The 12,417-nt window shown below is 39.9% G+C and overlaps 6 non-coding genes across 6 annotated transcripts; all 6 read right to left on the bottom strand.

Annotated features, from left to right (window-relative positions):
* Window positions 1-333: 333 nt before the first annotated feature.
* Window positions 334-415, bottom strand: TRNAL-AAG (transfer RNA leucine (anticodon AAG)). The gene has a single exon. It is a non-coding gene; the product is annotated as a tRNA-Leu (tRNA).
* A 505-nt stretch (window positions 416-920) lies between these two features.
* On the bottom strand, window positions 921-1,002 carry TRNAS-GCU (transfer RNA serine (anticodon GCU)). The gene has a single exon. It is a non-coding gene; the product is annotated as a tRNA-Ser (tRNA).
* Window positions 1,003-5,672: 4,670 nt separating this feature from the next.
* TRNAL-AAG (transfer RNA leucine (anticodon AAG)) lies at window positions 5,673-5,754 on the bottom strand. Its single transcript has one exon. It is a non-coding gene; the product is annotated as a tRNA-Leu (tRNA).
* A 505-nt stretch (window positions 5,755-6,259) lies between these two features.
* Window positions 6,260-6,341, bottom strand: TRNAS-GCU (transfer RNA serine (anticodon GCU)). Its single transcript has one exon. It is a non-coding gene; the product is annotated as a tRNA-Ser (tRNA).
* Window positions 6,342-10,993: 4,652 nt separating this feature from the next.
* Window positions 10,994-11,075, bottom strand: TRNAL-AAG (transfer RNA leucine (anticodon AAG)). The gene has a single exon. It is a non-coding gene; the product is annotated as a tRNA-Leu (tRNA).
* Window positions 11,076-11,573: 498 nt separating this feature from the next.
* On the bottom strand, window positions 11,574-11,655 carry TRNAS-GCU (transfer RNA serine (anticodon GCU)). The gene has a single exon. It is a non-coding gene; the product is annotated as a tRNA-Ser (tRNA).
* Window positions 11,656-12,417: the final 762 nt, after the last annotated feature.

Here is a 12,417-nt window from a genome sequence, read left to right as displayed (position 1 = left end):
CTGCTTTAGAAACGTGAGCTGTCATCACTGCAAGGAAACTTATCACACAGCGTTCTACTGTTTACACTCACTGAACTTTCAGCATCACAGTGACCCCTCTCGTCGCCTCTATAGCTAGACTTCAAGACAGCTGGTTTGTTTACCGGTACAATTCTTGTCACCTTAGGTTGTGGTTTTTTAAAATAAGAAGGCTCGGTCCCACTGTCTGGCTACCCTTATATATATACGTCACCACTTTACATAGTCTCACCTCTCGCTATGTGGATCGTAGGTGCAGAAGGCAGAGAGTGAGACACTGATGCAGACAAAATACGTTCGTGAGTTGCAAAATACTGGCAGCGGTGGGATTCGAACCCACGCCTCCAAAGAGACTGGAGCCTTAATCCAGCGTCTTAGACTGCTCGGCCACACTACCCTGTGCAAACCTGTTTTTGTAAGCTTTCTGAAGTGAGATGTTCTGTTGTATAGGGGAGTTGGAGAATAAAGGTGTATAGCCTGTGAAGTGATCCTAGGAAAGTCAACGCCAACAGCAGCAGGCACGTGATACATTCAGTAGGTCAGGATTGGCCCCGGGCCATGGGAGTTGTCAGGGAGTGCCAGTCCTGAGAGTCCGTAGGAAGACAACCCTTACATTGGCGTCCCGCACGCGCTGCTTCTCTTTCTTTAAGGATAAGGAATCAAACTATCTACGTCCCTCAACTTACCAACCCTCCGCCTCAGGAAAGATTTTGTGATTCATGAGCAGAACCCGGCTGGCGCTGTTTACAGTAATGCCTAAGCACAGTACTCAACTGAGCGGTGTTTCCAAACTGAGCCGTTGTACTGCCGGAAATACCATGGGATATGTCATTTAACTTTCACATAAAATAGGGTTAACCCAGCCCTACCACATACTAAAAACTAAAGACGGAACAATAAACCAACGAGGATGGGATTCGAACCCACGCGTGCAGAGCACAATGGATTAGCAGTCCATCGCCTTAACCACTCGGCCACCTCGTCTTCAAAACACCATGTTTCAGGAGTACAAAATATGGTAGCCAAAATGTGTTCTATTAGGTGATAGTTGTCTAAACATAATAAAGAGCATATATTTACAGATTGTTATGGTAACTTGTTGTCTTCAGCTTTTCTCTATACGACCTTGTTGTCCATCCCTACTTCAGCTTGAATTTATATGTTAAATGTAATGTAATCATGAATATTACACTTTCCAAACATGTTCTATCCATATGTGATGTACTATCACACTACCCTCAAATGAGCTAAGATTGCTTTAATTCAGTTGTACGTGGATTTAAAGTGCAATATCATACAAATATTGTACTGGTATGGCGCTTTCGAGTCTCTAGGTGTCAGTTATTGGTGGTGTGCTTACATGCCAACATTAGGCAGCAAATAGTACACAATTAAGGAAAACTGCCTTCCCATTTTATGTGCATTGTTCTGCAAAAAGTTTTAAGTAGTAGAAAGTAAAACTTAGTTTATAAAACCACCTAAACTGGGAGTATTGCCGCTACAGCTATGACACTTCAGTTTAAAAACGTACGTGCATCAACAAGAAATATTTTTGCGCTAAATAAATTGCTGTCCGACTACTCACGTAATGCATAAAACTGAGGCATTCGTAATTACAATACATTGAAGTAATATTTTGGTAGTTTTTGTTGACGATGACTCCGCAGCAAGCGATCAGATTACTTTTTATTAGTGAAGGTGCGTCAGAGCCTTGATAAGTAAACTTACAAGGAGACACGCCTAGGTCGATGAACCTTTTAGACCAGGTTTGGGGACTTCCCAGTACGAGATGTCTTTTGGCATCACAAATCAATAGATCAATATCTCAACAACAATCGCAATAACTAATCAGCATGCTAATCAATAACCTTTAATGAGAGTCAATAAAGTGAACACACCATGATATTTCAGTCATGAATAACCACCCCAATTTAGTTAAGTGTTAGTATATTTATTTCCCTACTGGTTACAATCTAAAGTCATTTCTGTTAATCTCATCAGCAATTCATCTCATTAGTAACTCTTCAGATTTGCAATTAGAAACGCAATTAATCAATGCATAGAGAATATTCACTCAGTATTAACACATAATTATTAAGAAGCAACTTAGCAAAGTCTCAGTAGTGCATGGTTCAACAAAGCAAGAACTCAGTCATTTGTCTATTTGCGTCAGATTTTAGTGAACACCTTAAATAACCTCGTATTAGCATCAGCATGTTGGGCTTCATGCAAAACAATTTAGCAAACACAAATTTGGAAAACATCTAACTATGGCCTCTATCAAAGAGCAGTTGGTACCTAGAAAGAAAAGGCAAACAGACAATTACAATTTTCATCAGATAGTTACCCATCCAACGGATCAGCAAACAGCGTCAGTCTTCGTCCTCGGGACATCAGTCGTTTGCATCATCAGCAAAGAAAGGACAGGGCAAAGTATCAGTATGGCATAGCTAAGGAACAAGAACTTCCCTCATATAGAGGAGAAGTAAGTATCAGGTAAGGAATAAGTAAAGGGTGGTTTAGAGTAACAGGGCGAACAAACGGCAAAGTCTCAAACTAAATGGCCTAAATGGCTCAGTAGAATGGCAAAGAATGGCTTGGAGTGGAATGTCCAATAAATGCCTGATTTCTCCTCGGGTCATGTGGTTAAATCAAAACTGTCTAATTTACTCCTAATTCCTCAATGGATAATCATTGGTGCATCGCCATCTCTGTCCAATAATCTTCACCAGAGTTTTACACAAACCACAGTTCTCATGTCGTTGATTGGCCCATGTTATTGACGTTTTCATCGGTTGGAATGTCAGGTAAGAAAAGTTACATTTTACGCTACAGTCAGTAGTTCCATTGTTTTCTCCTACTCCAGGCAGCCTTGCACCTGTTACAAATTACCCTGTTGCATTCAGCAAGAATGTCTCCTTGAGCAAGTAGGGTCCCATGAGAAAGAATTTACTACAGCTACACACATCTCTAGCTTCTGGGAAAGTACAGTTTCATGTCCTTCAGGAAAATAGCACATTGCACGTTAGAAAAAGACAGTTCGATATGAGACCAGGCAGCTAGGCACAGACCTTCGCTAAACTAAGGCCTACTGCTTAATGAACAAACTCCTAATACATAACTCCAATTTTGATATGTTAATACAAATTAAAAACATTAGTACATAATTAATTCAGCATTAATAACTTTCATTAGTCTTCGTATACATTGGTAGCCACTCCCCGTGGGCACATTTCAAACGTGTGCATTATTTCTACGTTAACACATTTTTTATGCAGCTTCATTACACAATATATTGTAAGCTTTTCATGTTAATATTAATTTTAAAAGACACACTCCAGCAATCCCTCCTCTGATGACTCTTGTCATCACACAAATCTTCCCTACTAATTTTACATACTAAAATTCCCTCATATCAATCTCTTCCCTTCTTGGTTTCCCCTTTGATTTTGCCCTGAATAATTTTTCCCTTTGTTTTTCTTCCCTCCTCCTATTATTTTTCGCCATCTTCAATTTTATTCTTTTACTAATTTTACATGCCACCCATGATCCAAATAAGCAATCTATAACAATCAATATCCCCTGTATTATTTTAGACAATATCCCATGCCAAATGTTACTAATCCAATTTCCCACTGAAGCAAATCCTTTCCCAACCTTTTTCCAAACACCTGGTTCTTTCAAATCCTTCAAGTCCGTACTATCCCTAGTCAAGTTAGTAAGCATACTTCTAATCTCATTACTATTATCTGGTATGTAAGCGCAACAATTACACCCATTGAGCAATCTACAAACTCTGCCATTTTTCACTAAAAGAATGTCTAAAGAAAGCCTGTTTTGAAGAGTCATAGCCCCCTCCGCAGCAAGTTCAGTATCCATCAGGAGTATAGCCCCTGAAAAGTTTGTCAGCATGTTATCCTCAATAGTAGACAACTTTTGAATCTTTATGGAGTTCATAATAACTCCCACTGAAGAAATTATCGTCCCAAATATGTCTCCTACTACACCAGCAGCAGTCTCTTTCTTATGTCTAGTACGATGTAATTCAGACAATTTTGGTAACCTTTTCAAATCGTCAAGTTGATATATCTTTGGGAAAACTATCCCAAATAACATGTCCTATACTATCCCTTTGGAAACTGTAATAAGCATTAAGTCCACATATATAATAAATCCCGGGGATTGCTGGATCCTGTCCATTTAACATGAACGTCCATTTACTCTGAAACAAAAACACACGCTTACATTCACTCATTCCCACAAACACATTGTCATAGTATGATTTGGTCTTGGATATGCAAAGCTTTCCTACATGTAGTGCGTCTAAAGCTAACTTCCCTTGTTCTCTAATTGCACTATAACCGGCACTACTAGCAAAGGCCCGTTGCTGTAATCCTTTCTCTAGTTTACCCTTCAATGCCCTTCTTCTCTCTTCCGTGTGATCTAAAAAGCTTTTCTCTACAGGTGTAAGCAAACATGTCAAATTATTGTGGTGTGCATAAGATGTACTAATTGTTAATGTCACCTGAAAGAATCCTTTAACTAACTTTATGCTATAGTACTTAGCTACCCCACTCACATCCTCTATGATAGGCACATTAGAAAACACAAGAGCATGATTTGAGTAAAAATATTGAATCTCTTCCTGGTTATAGAATCTTGTTAGTAACAGACTACAACGTATCCCATATGTTAATGACAGTCTATGATAGGTAACCCCCTCTTGTACCGAAACAGGAATCTGTGTACACACAAAACAATCTTTTGCATCCATTGTGTCAACATACTCACTCAGCAAGCGATAGAAAACATCAGTGGATAGTTCCCCTTTCGAGTTAGTTCCCTCATGCAAGTATCTTGTATCCAGCTCAAACCTCTCCCAGGCTGTTAGTGCAGTGGTAGTCTCAGGAATTGTAGCATTGTTAGTCCCACTTTTATCCATTAGTGTCATACTCACAACCACGACCCTAATGAATATTTATTACATGAACCGTTGTTGCAAAAGTATTTGGTTCAAGTAAACTTAAAGTGTTGGGATTCAAGCCCACGGCTCCAGAGAGACTGGAACCTAAATCTAGCCAGTTTAGCCTGCTCAGCCACGCTACCTCACATCTACAAGCTCACAACTATAGTAACTTGGCCAAACACTGTGGACACCCGCTGTCGTGACCTGGCTATGCAGGGTAACGCAGCATTCACCGACAGTTGAGCGAGTTACAGGTGAAAAGCAAAGTATAATAACTGTCTGCATATAATATATGTCTTTCCTTATTTATTCTTCTTCCCCATTGTATGTTTGCTCTCTGCTTTAGAAACGCGAGCTGTCATCACTGCAAGGAAACGTATCACACAGCGATCTACTGTTTACACTCACTGAACTTTCAGCATCACAGTGACCCCTCTCGTCGCCTCTATAGTTAGACTTCAAGACAGCTGGTTTGTTTACCGATACAATTCTTGTCACCTTAGGTTGTGGTTTTTTAAAATAAGAAAGCTCGGTCCCACTGTCTGGCTACCCTTATATATATATATATATACCCATATATACGTCACCACTTTACATAGTCTCACCTCTCGCTATGTGGATCGTAGGTGCAGAAGGCAGAGAGTGAGACACTGATGCAGACAAAATACGTTTGTGAGTTGAAAAATACTGGCAGCGGTGGGATTCGAACCCACGCCTCCAAAGAGACTGGAGCCTTAATCCAGCGCCTTAGACCGCTCGGCCACACTACCCTGTGCAAACATGTTTCTGTAAGCTTTCTGAAGTGAGATGTTCTGTTGTATAGTGGAGTTGGAGAATAAGGGTGTATAGCCTGTGAAGTGATCCTAGGAAAGTCAACGCCAACAGCAGCAGGCACGTGATACATTCAGTAGGTCAGGATTGGCCCCGGGCCATGGGAGGTGTCAGGGAGCGCCAGTCCTGAGAGTCCGTAGGAAGACAACCCTTACATTGGCGTCCCGCACGCGCTGCTTCTCTTTCTTTAAGGATAAGGAATCAAACTATCTACGTCCCTCAACTTACCAACCCTCCGCCTCAGGAAAGATTTTGTGATTCATGAGCAGAACCCGGCTGGCGCTGTTTACAGTAATGCCTAAGCACAGTACTCAACTGAGCGGTGTTTCCAAACTGAGCCGTTGTACTGCCGGAAATACCATGGGATATGTCATTTAACTTTCACATAAAATAGGGTTAACCCAGCCCTACCACATACTAAAAACTAAAGACGGAACAATAAACCGACGAGGATGGGATTCGAACCCACGCGTGCAGAGCACAATGGATTAGCAGTCCATCGCCTTAACCACTCGGCCACCTCGTCTTCAAAATGCCATGTTTCAGGAGTACAAAATATGGTAGCCAAAATGTGTTCTATTAGGTGATAGTTGTCTAAACATAATAAAGAGCATATATTTACAGATTGTTATGGTAACTTGTTGTCTTCAGCTTTGCTCTATACGACCTTGTTGTCCATCCCTACTTCAGCTTGAATTTATATGTTAAATGTAATGTAATCATGAAAATTACACTTTCCAAACGTGTTCTATCCATATGTGATGTACTATCACACTACCCTCAAATGAGCTAAGATTGCTTTAATTCAGTTGTACGTGGATTTAAAGTGCAATATCATACAAATATTGTACTGGTATGGCGCTTTCGAGTCTCTAGGTGTCAGTTATTGGTGGTGTGCTTACATGTCAACATTAGGCAGCAAATAGTACACAATTAAGGAAAACTGATTTCCCATTTAATGTGCATTGTTCTGCAAAAAGTTTTAAGTAGGAGAAAGTAAAACTTAGTTTATAAAACCACCTAAACTGGGAGTATTGCCGCTACAGCTATGACACTTCAGTTTAAAAACGTACATGCATCAACAAGAAATATTTTTGCGCTAAATAAATTGCTGTCCGACTACTCACGTAATGCATAAAACTGAGGCAGTCGTAATTACAATACATTGAAGTAATATTTTGGTAGTTTTTGTTGACGATGACTCCGCAGCAAGCGATCAGATTACTTTTTATTAGTGAATGCGCGTCAGAGCCTTGATAAGTAAACTTACAAGGAGACACGCCTAGGTCGATGAACCTTTTAGACCAGGTTCGGGGACTTCCCAGTACGAGATGTCTTTTGGCATCACAAATCAATAGATCAATATCTCAACAACAATCGCAATAACTAATCAGCATGCTAATCAATAACCTTTAATGAGAGTCAATAAAGTGAACACACCATGATCTTTCAGTCATGAATAACCACACCAATTTAGTTAAGTGTTAGGATATTTATTTCCCTACTGGTTACAATCTAAAGTCATTTCTGTTAATCTCATCAGCAATTCATCTCATTAGTAACTCTTCAGATTTGCAATTAGAAACGCAATTAATCAATGCATAGAGAATATTCACTCAGTATTAACACATAATTATTAAGAAGCAACTTAGCAAAGTCTCAGTAGTGCATGGTTCAACAAAGCAAGAACTCAGTCATTTGTCTATTTGCGTCAGATTTTAGTGAACACCTTAAATAACCTTGCATTAGCATCAGCATGTTGGGCTTCATGCAAAACAATTTAGCAAACACAAATTTGGAAAACATCTAACTATGGCCTCTATCAAAGAGCGTTGGTACCTAGAAAGAAAAGGCAAACAGACAATTACAATTTTCATCACATAGTTACCCATCCAACGGATCAGCAAACATCGTCATTCTTCGTCCTCGGGACATCAGTCGTTTGCATCATCAGCAAAGAAAGGACAGGGCAAAGTATCAGTATGGCATAGCTAAGGAACAAGAACTTCCCTCATATAGAGGAGAAGTAAGTATCAGGTAAGGAATAAGTGCAGGGTGGTTTAGAGTAACAGGGCGAACAAACGGCAAAGTCTCAAACGAAATGGCCTAAATGGCTCAGAAGAATGGCAAAGAATGGCTTGGAGTGGATTGTCCAATAAATGCCTGATTTCTCCTCGGGTCATGTTGTTAAATCAAAACTGTCTAATTTACTCCTAATTCGTCAATGGATAATCATTGGTGTATCACCATCTCTGTCCAATAATCTTCACCAGAGTTTTACACAAACCACAGTTCTCATGTCGTTGATTGGCCCATGTTATTGACGTTTTCATCGGTTGGAATGTCAGGTAAGAAAAGTTACATTTTACGCTACAGTCAGTAGTTCCATTGTTTTCTCCTACTCCAGGCAGCCTTGCACCTGTTACAAATTACACTGTTGCATTCAGCAAGAATGTCTCCTTGAGCAAGTAGGGTCCCATGAGAAAGAATTTACTACAGCTACACACATCTCTAGCTTTTGGGAAAGTACAGTTTCATGTCCTTCAGGAAAATAGCACATTGCACGCTAGAAAAAGACAGTTTAATATGAGACCAGGCAGCTAGGCACAGACCTTCGATAAACTGAGGCCTACTGCTTAATGAACAAACTCCTAATACATAACTCCAATTTTGATATGTTAATACAAATTAAAAACATTAGTACATAATTAATTCAGCATTAATAACTTTCATCAGTCTTCGTATACATTGGTAGCCACTCCCCGTGGGCACATTTCAAACGTGTGCATTATTTCTACGTTAACAAATTTTTTATGCAGCTTCATTACACAATATATTGTAAGCTTTTCATGTTAATATTAATTTTAAAAGACATACTCCAGCAATACCTCCTCTGATGACTCTTGTCATCACACAAATCTTCCCTACTAATTTTACATACTAAAATTCCCTCATATCAATCTCTTCCCTTCTTGGTTTCCCCTTTGATCTTGCCCTGAATCATTTTTCCCTTTGTTTTATTTCCCTCCTCCTATTATTTTTCACCATCTTCAATTTTATTCTTTTACTAATTTTACATGCCACCCATGATCCAAATAAGCAATCTATAACAATCAATATCCCCTGTATTATTTTAGACAATATCCCATGCCAAATGTTACTTATCCAATTTCCCACTGAAGCAAATCCTTTCCCAACCTTTTTCCAAACACCTGGTTCTTTCAAATCCTTCAAGTCCGTACTATCCCTAGTCAAGTTAGTAAGCATACTTCTAATCTCATTACTATTATCTGGTATGTAAGCGCAACAATTACACCCATTGAGCAATCTACAAACTCTGCTATTTTTCACTAAAAGAATGTCTAAAGCAAGCCTGTTTTGAAGAGTCATAGCACCCTCCGCAGCATGTTCAGTATCCATCAGGTGTATAGCCCCTGAAAAGTTTGTCAGCATGTTATCCTCAATAGTAGATAACTTTTGAATCTTTATGGAGTTCATAATAACTCCCACTGAAGAAATTATCGTCCCAAATATGTCTCCTACTACACCAGCAGCAGTCTCTTTCTTATGTCTAGTACGATGTAATTCAGACAATTTTGGTAACCTTTTCAAATCGTCAAGTTGATATATCTTTGGGAAAACCATCCCTAAATAACATGTCCCATACTATCCCTTTGGAAGACGGTAATAAGCATTAAGTCCACATATATAATAAATCCCGGGGATTGCTGGATCCTGTCCATTTAACATGAACGTCCATTTACTCTGAAACAAAAACACACGCTTACATTCACTCATTCCCACAAACACATTGTCATAGTATGATTTGGTCTTGGATATGCAAAGCTTTCCTACATGTAGTGCGTCTAAAGCTAACTTCCCTTGTTCTCTAATTGCACTATAACCGTCACTACTAGCAAAGGCCCGTTGCTGTAATCCTTTCTCTAGTTTACCCTTCAATGCCCTTCTTCTCTCTTCCGTGTGATCTAAAAAGCTTTTCTCTACAGGTGTAAGCAAACATGTCAAATTATTGTGGTGTGCATAAGATGTACTAATTGTTAATGTTGCCTGAAAGAATCTTTACCTAACTTTATGCTATAGTACTTAGCTACCCCACTCACATCCTCTATGATAGGCACATTAGAAAACACAAGATCATGATTTGAGTAAAAATATTGAATCTCTTCCTGGTTATAGAATCTTGTTAGTAACAGACTACAACATATCCCATATGTTAATGACAGTCTATGATAGGTAACCCCCTCTTGTACCGAAACAGGAATCTGTGTACACACAAAACAATCTTTTGCATCCATTGTGTCAACATACTCACTCAGCAAGCGATAGAAAACATCAGTGGATAGTTCCCCTTTTGAGTTAGTTCCCTCATGCAAGTATCTTGTATCCAGCTCAAACCTCTCCCAGGCTGTTAGTGCAGTGGTAGTCTCAGGAATTGTAGCATTGTTAGTCCCACTTTTATCCATTAGTGTCATACTCACAACCACGACCCTAATGAATATTTATTACATGAACCTTTTTTGCAAAAGTATTTGGTTCAAGTAAACTTAAAGTGTTGGGATTCAAGCCCACGGCTCCAGAGAGACTGGAGCCTAAATCTAGCCAGTTTAGCCTGCTCAGCCACGCTACCTCACATCTACAAGCTCACAACTATAGTAACTTGGCCAAACACTGTGGACACCCGCTGTAGTGACTTGGCTATGCGGGGTAACGCAGCATTCACCGACAGTTGAGCGAGTTACAGGTGAAAAGCAAAGTATAATAACTGTCTTCATATAATATATGTCTTTCCTTATTTATTCTTCTTCCCCATTGTATGTTTGCTCTCTGCTTTAGAAACGCGAGCTGTCATCACTACAAGGAAACGTATCACACAGTGTTCTACTGTTTACACTCACTGAACTTTCAGCATCACAGTGACCCCTCTCGTCACCTCTATAGTTAGACTTCAAGACAGCTGGTTTGTTTACCGATACAATTCTTGTCACCTTAGGTTGTGGTTTTTTAAAATAAGAAGGCTCGGTCCCACTGTCTGGCTACCCTTATATATATACGTCACCACTTTACATAGTCTCACCTCTCGCTATGTGGATCGTAGGTACAGAAGGCAGAGAGTGAGACACTGATGCAGACAAAATACGTTTGTGAGTTGAAAAATACTGGCAGCAGTGGGATTCGAACCCACGTCTCCAAAGAGACTGGAGCCTTAATCCAGCGCCTTAGACCGCTCGGCCACACTACCCTGTGCAAACCCGTTTCTGTAAGCTTTCTGAAGTGAGATGTTCTGTTGTATAGGGGACTTGGAGAATAAGGGTGTATAGCCTGTGAAGTGATCCTAGGAAAGTCAACGCCAACAGCAGCAGGCACGTGATATATTCAGTAGGTCAGGATTGGCCCCGGGCCATGGGAGGTGTCAGGGAGCGCCAGTCCTGAGAGTCCGTAGGAAGACAACCCTTACATTGGCGTCACGCACGCGCTGCTTCTCTTTCTTTAAGGATAAGGAATCAAATTATCTACGTCCCTCAACTTACCAACCCTCCGCCTCAGGAAAGATTTTGTGATTCATGAGCAGAACCCGGCTGGCGCTGTTTACAGTAATGCCTAAGCACAGTACTCAACTGAGCGGTGTTTCCAAACTGAGCCGTTGTACTGCCGGAAATACCATGGGATATGTCATTTAACTTTCACATAAAATAGGGTTAACCCAGCCCTACCACATACTAAAGACGGAACAATAAACCGACAAGGATGGGATTCGAACCCACACGTGCAGAGCACAATGGATTAGCAGTCCATCGCCTTAACCACTCAGCCACCTCGTCTTCAAAGCACCATGTTTCAGGAGTACAAAATATGGTAGCCAAAATGTGTTCTATTAGGTGATAGTTGTCTAAACATAATAAAGAGCATATATTTACAGATTGTTATGGTAACTTGCTGTCTTCAGCTTTGCTCTATACGACCTTGTTGTCCATCCCTACTTCAGCTTGAATTTATATGTTAAATGTAATGTAATCATGAAAATTACACTTTCCAAACGTGTTCTATCCATATGTGATGTACTATCACACTACCCTCAAATGAGCTAAGATTGCTTTAATTCAGTTGTACGTGGATTTAAAGTGCAATATCATACAAATATTGTACTGGTATGGCGCTTTCGAGTCTCTAGGTGTCAGTTATTGGTGGTGTGCTTACATGTCAACATTAGGCAGCAAATAGTACACAATTAAGGAAAACTGCCTTCCCATTTAATGTGCATTGTTCTGCAAAAAGTTTTAAGTAGGAGAAAGTAAAACTTAGTTTATAAAACCACCTAAACTGGGAGTATTGCCGCTACAGCTATGACACTTCAGTTTAAAAACGAACGTGCATCAACAAGAAATATTTTTGCGCTAAATAAATTGCTGTCCGAATACTCACGTAATGCATAAAACTGAGGCAGTCGTAATTACAATACATTGAAGTAATATTTTGGTAGTTTTTGTTGACGATGACTCCGCAGCAAGCAATCAGATTACTTTTTATTAGTGAAGGCGAGTCAGAGCCTTGATAAGTAAACTTACAAGGAGACACGCCTAGGT

This window comes from Pleurodeles waltl, chromosome 12 (genome assembly GCF_031143425.1).
Source record: "Pleurodeles waltl isolate 20211129_DDA chromosome 12, aPleWal1.hap1.20221129, whole genome shotgun sequence".
Lineage (NCBI taxonomy): Eukaryota > Metazoa > Chordata > Amphibia > Caudata > Salamandridae > Pleurodeles > Pleurodeles waltl.
The sequence above is the reverse complement of the archived record's forward strand: the minus strand, read 5'-3'. Positions and strand labels throughout refer to the sequence as shown.